The sequence below is a fragment of the Neomonachus schauinslandi genome, chromosome 1 (genome assembly GCF_002201575.2).
Source record: "Neomonachus schauinslandi chromosome 1, ASM220157v2, whole genome shotgun sequence".
NCBI lineage: Eukaryota > Metazoa > Chordata > Mammalia > Carnivora > Phocidae > Neomonachus > Neomonachus schauinslandi.
This window is the reverse complement of record NC_058403.1, coordinates 1,517,428-1,529,340: the sequence shown is the minus strand read 5'-3', so window position 1 is coordinate 1,529,340 and position 11,913 is coordinate 1,517,428. Positions and strand designations below refer to the sequence as shown.

General features: G+C 51.5%; 1 protein-coding gene across 1 annotated transcript in view; it reads left to right on the top strand.

Annotated features, from left to right (window-relative positions):
- Window positions 1-1,440: 1,440 nt before the first annotated feature.
- Window positions 1,441-11,913, top strand: part of ADARB1 (adenosine deaminase RNA specific B1) — a 111,232-nt gene continuing 100,759 nt past the window's right edge. Inside the window, exon 1 of the mRNA XM_021679229.1 lies at window positions 1,441-1,538. The gene's annotated coding sequence lies outside the window, so the exon portion shown is untranslated. The remainder of the gene's footprint in view (window positions 1,539-11,913) is intronic.

The following is an 11,913-nucleotide window of genomic DNA, read 5'->3' as shown; positions in this document are numbered from 1 at the left end:
CATATTGCCAGGGAGGCCCCTGGGCGAGGCTGGGGTCATAGTGATGTGGATGTCCAGGGACCTCACTTGCAGAGGTCCCTCCTGGCCAGAGTCTTCACACGTTTTACATCTCTCAGGAGTGAGATCTTTTAACTTGAGTCACCAGGACTGCTGCCTCCTTGTCTACCCGCTTCTCTCTTGCACAACCCCTGTCCCAGGAGACCTTGGACGGCCTCAGGCTTCTTTGTGAGCTGACTGAGAGGAAGTCACATTGGGTTGCATTTAGTTTGGGTTTAATGGGATACATATATGTGGGTGTGGTCACAGTCTTCTGGGAAGACTTAGGTGCTGCCTGGGTGTGGTAAGCTTGGATTCTGTAGTCGTCCCATGCAGTGGGGGGCATAAAGGAGCAGGGCCAGAGGAGAGGGGCCATTGCCCACTGCATCTGTTTAGCTTGGGACCTCTGGGGGAGAGTTAGACTCCAGAAAGAAGAGGGAAGATAGGGCAGGGGCCGGCCCCGACTGCTGCTGGGAGACAGGAGTGGGGGTGGGAGGATGGGCCAGGAATGGAGGTGTTCTCAGGGAGGGGGTTCTCAAAGAGCTTTGAGATGAAACTCCTGTCCAGCTGGCTAGCAGCCAGGTCCAGCAAAGTTGAGATGGTCTGTTCGGCCCAGGTGGACAGACACAGTGTTGCAGGGGACACTAAAAGCGTCTTGAAGCAGAGGAAGTATCAGGAGTGGCAAGTGGGGGTTTTGGGAGCAGGGCCCCTGCCTTGCAGTGGTGGGCAGCCCATGGGGTTGGAAGTGCCACCTGCTGTCCTGGTGAGCTCCCAACAGCCAGCCTGGGGGTCCTGGCTCAGCACGCTGCTCCATACCCGTCCTGCAAGTCTTCTTGAGGTGACGGCTGGCCACAAGGGGTCGTGGTGTTTATGACGTTAATGCAAAGTTGGCATTTTTCCTTGGGGGAAATATTCCTGGATGAAGTCCGAACCTGCTGAGTGCTGGGTTGGATAACAGGGTTAGCGTGGAAACCAAGAGGTGAAAACAAAGAGAGGTGATGCGGGGTGCTGGGTTCACTTCTGAAGTGATTTTCTGTTATGTTTTAGATGCATCTTTGATCCTTTGGTTTTTTGATATTTGACTTTGTCACTTGTGATTTTTTAGAGAAGATCTGGTTTCATTTTGGGCTTTTAAGTATGATAAAAGAGATAGATGGCATGATTTCTCCATTTTCTTCAGATGCCCCCTTGAAGCCTCAGTGGTTCTCAGGTCACAATTAACTGAACGTATTTTGAATGAGACAACCCCTAAGAGTTAGGCGTAAGGAAATGTGGAGTTGTTTTGAACATGCAGATAAAAGCATGCTAACAGTGTGTTGTTCCTGTGCTTGCTCATAGACTTACTTCGCACGAGTGTGCACACGTGGGTTGTAGGCGTGTTTCAAGAACTGGGCTTCGAGCAAGCATATGGCACCCTGGGAAGGTGCGGGACCTGAAATCCTGGCTTGCCTGTCTACCAAGTGCCAAGAAACCCACCACGTCCAGGCTTTTGAACTTGTGGGGTGAGTTTTCTCTCTACGGCATGCCTGTATCTAGGAATTCTGGCTGAGATCAGCCTCTTTGATGTTTGGTCTGGTTTGCTCGTGATCCTGTGTCTTTGTTCTGTGAAACAACTGTGGACAAAGATCAACAATCTGGCATGGAAATTCTTTTGTGAGAAAAGAGCTACCTTGCTGTCATTTCATGTTGATGACGTTGTTCTTAGATTCTCAAGTGTTATCAATAGGATTTCAAGCTTTCAGAGCTGTTTGCTTTTGTTTCTTTTCCACGGTGGCACGGACTCCTTTGTCTTTATTGCAGTTGTTTCCTATGATGGAGATCTTACTACCTTCCTTGGTTTTCAGTAGGTCCCTTTCTTCATTTGCCTAGGATGCCTGCTGCTTTTAAAGCCCTTTTATGATATTTAACCAGGCTCTCTGTGTGCAGTGTGGGTTGTGGTCATGTTCATTGTTGCAGCCTAGACTAATAGAAATAGAGTCTGTCAGTAACTAATCATTCTAAATGCGTTCATTATTGTTGCTCCCAAACCATCCTAACCGTGTGGGCCAGAGACCAGTGTGCGTAGATGTGCGTACCATGATACCTGGATTGAGTTTCCCAGATGTGAGTCTCCACGGTAAAGCCAGGGAGAGCCGGGGGAAGCCACAGGCCTTGGGTGTGTTTGCTGTCCCCCTTTTCTCTTAGTCTCCTAAAAGTGAGTTAGGAATTAGTCAAAACAACAAATTAATAAAAAATGAATTTTCCCAGCAATGTAAGAAAAGTTTAGCGTGCTTTACTTATACAAAGCCTGTTTAGTGCTGTCTGAAGTCTGTTAGGGTCCTTCTGGCAGAAGGTACTCCAAGCCAGGGAGGAGCAGGATGGAAGGCATCCCTTGCGAGTGAGAGGACGTGGCTGAAGATGCAGTAGATATGATACATGATTGTTGGAATACTGAAGTAATGAAATAGGAGTTGGATATGTATTTCCTATTTATTTCAAAAGTAACATTTAGAAATCCAAAAATCTCTTTTTCAGGACCCACAAGTGTCAGTCATTCAGTTTGTTTTAGATGGAAGTTCTGTTTTTCTCTATGAAAACGTTTTATCCAAGGTTTAAACATGAGCCAGAAGGGTGAAGAAGATGTATTTGAAGACGAAGAAGTTGCACAAAACACAGATGTGCAGTTTCATTAAAGATTATAAGGGGGATCCTAATGTTCTTACCAGCCAGGTTGAGGACAGGACAAGAGAAAACATAGGCATAAGATTTGGAATAGAATAGGTAAAATGATGTTTGCAGGATCCTCAGGGAGCCCCTTCTATGGTGGTATGCTGGCCCATACAGTAGCCACCTTGGGGGAGGGCACAGCCTCAGAATCCGTGATTTAAAAAAACCACATCATAAAAATTCGCCAAGGCGGCAGAAATAAACATGTAACATACAAACATCCTTGTAACTTAGTATTCACAGAGGATACTGTAGAGGAGGTGGCCCGTTCAGAGTAGCGACAAAAATGATCCCATAGTCAGGAATGAATGTGGTAAGAAAGGTTCAAAACCTAAGTGAAGACCTTTCTAAAAACTCTTGAGACGACACAGAAGTAGCCTCGAGCAGATGGAAGGGCATGCCCTATTCGTGTTAGGGTGTCACAGCATCACTACGATGGCACTTCTCCGCGGGGCTAATGTGCAGAGTTCATGTGATTCCAATAAAAATATGAATGCAACAAGAGTCATTAGTTTCCCTCGGGCTGGACATATCGATTCTAAAACGGACACAGAAAAACAAGCACGCATGGAGACCTAGAAACTCAGAAGAGAAGGGGCTGAGAAAAGGTGCATAGCCTACCAGACATTAAAATGCACCGGAGAGCCTCTCCGTGTGAGATCGTGTGGTCATGACGTGACCAGTGCCCTAGGGGGCTCAGAAAGAAGCCCAAATCCGGACGGACGTGTCGTCTGTGATTAGGGTGGTATCTCAGATTGCCGGGTCATGAGGGACTTCTGAAGAAGTGATTTGGGGACAGTTGAGCACCATTGTGTGAAAGACATTGGATTTCTGCCTTACACCATGTGCAAGAATAAGCTCCAAATGGATCAGAGAGCTAAATGTGGAAGATGAAACTATTCAAGTGTGAGACAGAAACACACTGAATATAACCTAAGTGTTGGGCAAGGCTTGTCAAAGTAGAACTCAAAACTCAGGTTCAACAGAAGAAAAGATGGTCGAAATGGACTCCGTTAAAAAAATCCCGCCAACCGTGGAAACCTGCCTGAGTGAAACAAAACAACAAAATGTGAGTAAAGTCGGAAGACAGAAGGATCAACTTTTTCAAAGAGAAAAATCTTTGCAACGTATATCATAAATATTTAAAAACCGTGGAGAAGAAAAAGCCCCAAATCCTGTAGGAAAATAGGGGAAGGCAGGTGTGCATCACCCCGCGCACACTCACACGCAGCGACGGCGCCCCAGCGTCACGGGGTGCTGGCTTTGCTTGTCACCTCGGCGGAAGTAAGCTGTCAGCAGTGTCCATACGTCACCGGCGTGGTGAGGCAGACGAAGCAGTTCCGCAGAGCCTGGAAGCTTCCGGTGGTTCGTTTCTGAGCTTGCTCTCGGGCGGTATACTTTGAAATGGGTTTGAGAGCAATGCGGCAAGTCTGTCTCTAGGCTGTGGCTACTAAGCACATCGAGTCAGTGGGTTTTCGGGAACCTGCCGGATGCCCTTTTAGCTCCGTCTCTGGGTCCTGTGGTTACTCTGGGCTGTTTTCCTTTCCTCCAAGCCCACGCCTCATCCCCACACTTAGGGATTGTTCGGTGTGCGGGTGTCTGCTTGGCTGCCATTTTCTTGGGGTGTGTCTGTGTGCAGACCCAGTTTGGCTGGAAGGGGTCTGAGACAGAGGGGAGTGCCCAGGGTGGGGGTGGCGCCTCGTCTGCGGGCTGTGTGGCTGTGGACCCCTGTGCCTGCAGGGCCGGGTGACTCGGTGGAGCCCACCCTTCGGTGGCCGGACGAGCTCTGTGCTCACGGCGCTGAGAATGTTGGCGTCATGAGGCTCGAGTCTGTGTTGGGGATCTGAGCTGAAGAAGTCAGAGGGAGAAGAGGAAAGACATGCAGAGGAGGACTTGGAGACCAGCAGAGCTTCCCGAAGCGCAGAACCTCTGCTCTGGGCTGTGCTGGCACCTTCCGTTCCTGAACCACAGGCCTGGCCCTCCCACCACCGTGTCACAACAAACACCCTCTGTTGACAGGAGACTGCATTCTCTGCCCCTGGGATTTTGTTAAAGGCTGAATTGTTGTTTTGATTGAAGACCTAATTGTGTCGTTCCCAGTGTGGGTCTAAGACCACACGGTCTTTCTCTGCTTGGTGCCTTCAGGGGTGATGACGCAGACCGAGCGCCAGTTCTGCTTCTGGCCCTCGTGTACCCAGCGGGGCAGGAGCAGTGGGTCCCAGGCCAAGGCCCTTCCGGGCCAGGAGGCACTCACTCACCCCGTGGTGTGTGGACAGGAGGACCCATGTCAGCCCCGCTGGCTGCTGTGGGGGCTCCCGAGGCACTGGTTCTCAGCTGGGGTGGGGAACAGCTTCGCCTCAGGCAGGTCTCAGCCATGGGATAGCAGCCACCCTGAGTAATGAGACGCGCCAGGTGCAGGAGCGGTCAGGGAGAGGGCGACGGGGCCGCCACGTGGTGTGGAGCCTGATGCTCCGCTGGCCCCTCCCACAGAGCCCGCTCTGGGGTTGCTCACTCTGACTACCAGGATCCCCTGCCGTCCCCTTCCCTGACTGCCACGAGCCCCCTTCTCTGCTGACCACGTCCCGTTTTGGAGGACGTATTTGTGCATGGGAGAAAGGCATTTCTTTCTGTATTACATCTGAACTAATTTAGGTGCATTAGGGGCCTGGCTGGAGAGAACGTGCCTCTCCATCCTCCACTGTGGCTCTTGTGTACAAGGAAGCATTCAGAGAAGAGTCTACACCTGAGCTCTCGCTCTGCCCGTTTCATACTCAGCCTGTTGCCACGGGCGGCCCCCCGTGATGGCTGTGGTACCCTGAGCCTTGCCTCAGTCTGGTGGTGTGTGGGGCCCACCTTCTCGCCCCCTCGAGCCTTTCTTGGGCGTGTTCTTCTGTTACAAATTGCATGCTTGTCACAGAACATTCAGACAAAAGAGACAAGAAAAAGTGATGAGAGCAGTCGTCTCCTCACTCGGATGACCTCCGTAACCACGCTGGGTGGTGTCTTCCCGCGTGTACGCACGTGCACTCATGCACAAAGGCACCACTGGGTACGGGGGTCACCCTGGGCGCTTGCTTGTTCTCTGCAGCCCCAGGGAGCAAGCACTGCTGACCCCTCGCGGAAGAGGTGGGGAACCGAGGCCACAGACGAAGCTGCTGCCCAAGATGCGCAGCTGTCGTGGCGCTGGCGCCTGGTCAGTCCCCGGGGCTCTGGAGTTCCCGTGGGAGCCACTAGTCTGCCCAGCTGCCTCCCGTGAGCGTGGGCAGGACTGTGCGTGCGCGTGGCGTGCATGCTGCCGCCCTCACCTGTGAGCGGCTTCCCGTCTGGGGAGCTGTTTCAGGGGCTCCCCTCTGGACGCGGTGTTGTCACGGTGCAGGCCATCGCGCTGTCCACATGGCGCTCTCCCTCCGCTCCTGGCCGTGGGCGCCCTCCGGGCACGTCCCTGACAGTCGTGAAGGGTGAGCACGTGACCACAGTGTTTTCAACCCCGTCGTGCACCTTTTGGGTGTTTCCAGGTTTGCTAATGTTTCCGCTGCACGTGATAGAAAAGCCAACACAAACTAGTTTTAAGTAAAAATACTGTGTTTAGTCCTGAAACTTTGCTTTGGATTTCCACAGTAGATCATTGCAGGGATGAGCTTGTCAATATGTGGTTTTCAGCTCTACTGTGAGGAGTTTTTCTCTCTTTTCTGTTCTGTCTTTATTAGGGTATTTGGGGAAAGCAGAGCGTAGCTGGGGAGGCCTGTCACCTAGTCCTGTCTCAGCTGAAAGTCAGATGTGAGCATATACTTTTACCCCACAGGCCTTCCTCCAAGAAGCTCACACTTCTTTTATTTTTAACTTTAGCTTTCTGTTCTGTTAGCTTGTACAGGGAGAAGAGGAGCTCAAATTAGTTTGCTTTGTATTTATTTTTACTTGACCTTTTCATTTCTAAATTTTGAGAAGAAAATGTGAGATTCTTTTCCCTGCATAATTTTCTTCTGAAGGTGGTGAAGTTAACCCCAGGGTAGCATGTCTAGCATTTTCCATTCATGAAACACACTTTCAAATGTTAATCTGTTTACTCTATGAAATAATTATTAATTTCTTTTTCAACTAATTTGCAAAATGGTGCAGGTGTACCCCAAGTAATGGTTGTGTTTCCAGCCAGTCCGGTGGGTTTTCAAGACCGAGGGGGTGGGGGGGGTGTGTGTGGGGGTCGTTTTTTCCGAGAACCAGGTGAGGCAGGGGTGCAGAGAATTTGTTCACGATTTGGTTTTTATTCATTTTTTTCTTCAAGAATTGAACTAAATACTTGTCACTGACGGGAACCTATTTGAATTCCTAGGAGATTAAACTCTTCGCCGGTAGCAGCTTGAGGACTAATCCTGGTACACCTAAGCCCACGCGCGTCCCTGTAGAAGTTCTGGGAGTCAGGAGGTTGCCAGCCCTGATTGTGCCTTTAGTATTTCTAGATACAGTTGTTGTCAGGATTTGTTTTATTTTGAATAAGTAAAGCATACAATTTAATAACAGAAGGCCACGCCCAGGAAAGGCTCAAGGGGGAGAAGGTGGGCCCCACACACCACTCCCCGGGACCTGTGCTTATTTATTCTGAATAAGCCATTGTTTTTAAAAGGTAATAAAGAAACATATTAAATCTCATATAAAGTGTTTCAAAACAGATTCCTCTCAGGCTTCCTAAAAGCGAGCTGTGCATCCGCCTTTATTCCCCAGCGGGTGCTTGTGTGTGTGCCGCTGAGATCTCTGTTTCCGCATCTGGCACCTGGGACACCCTCTGCTTCCCACGCTTCCCGCCCAGCGGCGGTGGCTCGGACAGCGCCCGGTGGTGTAACTACCGCCGAGGAGCATCGCACGGAGCTCAGATGTGCCCTCACCGTCAGTGAGTTGTCCCAGAGCACGCTTCTACGGAGCTTCCACCCAGGACAAACCGCGGGGTGCGGCCGGCGCCCAGACCCTCCCGCCGGCCTGGAGTCTGAGTGACAGGTGTGTCACCCGAGCACCTGACCTGCAGCTCTGGGCCGTAGGCCTGCCTGCCTCCTTGTTGGTTTTAACTTTTTTGTATAAATACAAAGAAAGCGTTTTTGTGTCTCTTCTCTTTTGTTCGGGATTGTATCTGAGAGGCTCGGTCTGGTGTGGGGGTTTTTAGTGTTGTGTAAAATAATCCACTGTTTGCCCACATCGTCCGTTCACTCAACTTTCTGATGGCGGATATTTATCATCTGGGGCCGTTATGAGTAAAGCCATGGTGACCATTCTGATACACGTGTTTTGATAGAGAAGCGCCAGTCTTCCTGGGCTTGGGCCCTAGGTGGGCGGGCGGTGGGCGTACTCGAACATCCGTAGGTGTTCCACTCTCTCCACACTCCCCCCGCCCCCACCCCTGGGCATTGGTGGTCTTCATCATTTCTGCCTTTTTAATCTTTACTATTCTCAAAGGTGCTCTGTGGTATTTCCCTGCGGTTTTAATTTTCATTCCCCTGATGGCTGATGACGTCGAGCACTTCTTCCATGTGTTTAGTGATCATTTGGACTTTCTTTTCTCCCTCCCTCCCTCCCTTCCTTCTTTTTTTTTTTTTAAGATTTTATTTATTTGAGAGAGAATGAGCAGGAGGGGCAGAAGGAGAATCTCAAGCAGACTGCTCACTGAGCACTGAGCCCGACACAAGCTCGATGCCACGACCCTGAGATCATGGCCTGAGCCGAAACCAAGAATCGGATGCCTAACTGACAGAGCGATCCAGGTGCCCCTGGACTTTCTTTTGATTGCCAGTTAAAGTGCGCAGCTCACACTTCTGTCCCCGGGGAAGGAAATGGGGGTGGGGGTCAGGGCTCTCTGCCACGCTCTTGTCACACCTACATCTTTTCTTAAAAACAAGCAAACCTTTGTTCCCCTTGTAACTTAAAGAAATTGGCTCATTGTTTCTGAGTTCTGTCTCAGGTGTCTTTTCTGGAGTTGCCAGTTTTGGTTTTACGAAAGGCATGAATACTTGATAGCCTTACTATACGCGTGGCCAGTTCCCTGGAGATACACGGAAGCTTCTGGCAGAGCCTTGCTTTCTCTGTGCTTCTGGGGCTCCGTCTAGTGCTCTCCTCTTACTCTCTGGGCCGTCTGGGCGTGGGCCAGGACCAGCTCGCAAGCCCTGATCTCAAGTTTATCTCCAAGCACAGCTGCTCTGAGAGATACTCCTTCTGTTCTAAATGCAGCTGGGTGGAAATAAGAGGTGAGGGGACCTGGGTCCCCGAATATCTCTTGGTTGGTCCACCTGGGGTGAAGTGGGGAGTTGGGTAGCCAGCAGTACTCTGTAGACCCTCACTTTCCCCTCTGGTCTGGGGACACAGTCTTGTGTTAAAGTAGGTGGCCAGGAAGTTTACTGCTCAGATGGGGACACTTTTGAGAGCCAAGGGCCTGCGGTTAGGAATTTCCACAGATGGCATGGTGAACTGGATGTCCTGGGCCCACGGGGTGATGATCCCAGAATTGCCATCCCAAAGGCCCAGAGGATCACCAGGAGGTTGAAAGATGAACTGTGAGTTGTAAGGGGTCCCGTGTGTCCCCATGCCACAGCCCAGAGGGGACGCTCGGGGGTCCCGTGTATTTTCTGGACCACAGCCAGATGGAGCCTACAGGGTCATGGGAAAATCTGGAGTTGGAGACAGAATGTCTAAGTATTTCTCACATCATCTTTTAATGTTTGGTTTTATTTGTTCATGAAAAAAGGAATCTACTTGCCTTGCTTGAATCCCTTCCCTAGGGCTCGTTGGGGAAATAAAAATGTGATAATAAAACTTAAAAATATTTTGTAAAATGTTAATTATTCATTTTGTCTTCAACTCCTGTCTATTTTTAATGGGTCTTGAAGTGCCTCTAGAACTTGGTCTCTTACAACTGGTGTCCTTAATTTTGCCGAGGAAGGTGCCTGGGACAGCAGAATGCATCCCCTGGGTGCTGGGGGGGTGGGGGTGGCCCGCAGGGTCGCCTCCGTGGCTCCCGCCCACCTGGCGCTTGCCCGACTTACTGAGAGGTCTTCACCGTTCGTCACTGTGTGAATGAGCTCCTCGCGCTGACACGGTTGCAGCTCCGTCAGCTCTTCCCTGCCAAGTGCAAAGGTCAGCTTAGCTCAGCCCCTTTATAAATTTTTCAGAGATTTCACATTGGAAGTCTACAACTGGCTTTTACTTTTACAAGCAATCCACTGTTATGATTGGTCATGTATACATGTCACAGATGAGAAGGGGAATGTTTAGTTAGTTAAAAGTACTTTTAAACAGCTGCCAAAGGACTAGAATTCTTTTATAAATTGAGGAAAACCACGTGATCTAACACTGTTGTGCATGAAGTTTCTTTTCAATGACTGTTAGGATTAGTAGACACACCCCGCGTACCAGTCAGGTCACCACCTGCAGAACGGGCGCTTGCTCACCCATGGCTCGGGCCCGGGGCTGCAGGGAGGCCGTCCCGTTCCTCCTTACAAGGCCTGCGGCCGTTTGGCCGGAGCACACAGACCAGCGTGGGCAGTAGCGGGAGGAAGTGGAGTTTGTCAGGGATGTCAGGGGGACGCGGGGCCCTCCCTGTGGCCGTGCAGGCCCAGGGCACGTGTCAGGGTGGAGCCGGGATCAGTCACAGAGGCGCGAGGGCGTGTGCCCTTCCGTGGGCAGAGGGCCAGTCTGGCCAGCGGGGGATCCCGTGTGTCTCCCACAGTCACTGGGAGAGCTTTGCGTTTGCAGGGGCTTCACAGAGGAGGTGGGACTGCCCTGAAACAGACATGAAAACTGTTGACCATCACTTAATTTTTGTTGATTGGGAGCGTGACTGGGCAGCTCGGGCTGATCATTTTATTCAGTCCTTGGCTGTGCCGTGTGCGGTGGACACTGCTGCTAACCCTGGTTTCCGGGAGGGAAAGTGCGAGGCGCCCAGGGCTGGGGAGCTGGGTTCTCGAGCAGACAGGTTCCCCACTCTGCTCCTCACTCCGGGCACGTAAGTCCTGCTGTTGTGTACGGAGGCCGGGGCTCGCTGGGGAATGGGGCCGGAGCTCTCACTCGGGACAGCGGCCGGGAAGCAGGGTGGTCTTTGCGAGACACACTTCTGTCTGCTGCACAGCCTCGAGCCCGCTCGCGGACACGCTTGGTGAGGGCCCAGGGGGAGTCCAAGTGGGCTGTCATCTGGTGATAGACGGTATTGGGAACTTAGTTCTGTGCCCTCCTCCCAGAAATGCAAAAATGCATGTTTTTGGATGTTTGATTGCACCTTGTCGTGGTCAGGAGGAGGTGACCCACTTTAGTCCTGCTGTCTGGCTGTTGGTCACAGAGTGGAGGCCCGTGGTCACGTAGGAAGCTTTGCGGCACGCTGGTGTCCTCGTTGGGCACAGGGGCACCAGGGTGGTGGACAGCTTCTGTGATGGCTCTGGGTGACCCACCTCCTCCAGGCAGAGCGAGCCCTGGGGCCCATGCACAGTTCACAGGGGTCGGACGTTCCCCCGTGCCGCTCACCTCTGTGTGGTGCTCTCACAGTTGTGACTTCCTGTGGGCACACGTCTTTGACTTCAACCTGAGGTTACCCCTTTTTCTGCATCCTTGAGTTTTGGGTTTACGTGTTCACTGTGTAAGTTTAAGAGTGGAGATTCTGTTTTTATTTGTATCAGTTAAACCCTCCTGTTCTTGCAGGAGTCGCAGGCTCTTTCTGCTCGCGTCTGAAACATGTCCGAGGGGTGGCTCTCGGCTCTCAAACCCCGCTGTGCAGTCTGCAGAGCGTCACGTAGCCCACAGCGTCGTGGCGGCGAGCCTGAGAGCCCTGGCCTTGCTCAGGGGGTCCAGCGTCTCACCCAGTATCTGGGGCAAGGATGACCACCAAATTAAATGTCAGGGACAAGGACTTGTGCTGTAGGGTGCTTTATTATATTCTTTTCTGCAGAACCAAAAGCTGAAGAGCTACATATTTGCTAATTAAGTGACGGCCTGGATTGTCTCTCTCTGTCAGGAACTGTGTGCCGTGTTTTTACCGCGGAGACAGAGCCTTTGCCTGAGGGTGGGCCCTGGGGGAGAGACAGTGCTTTCTGGGACGTGGGGTCAGATGGCCTTGGTTGGCCGTGTGTCCCCATGTCCCCGAGTCCTCGGGGCGAACTTCCCTGGGGCTACCTAGTTCCATCTAATAAACAGGACCAGACTGGGAAG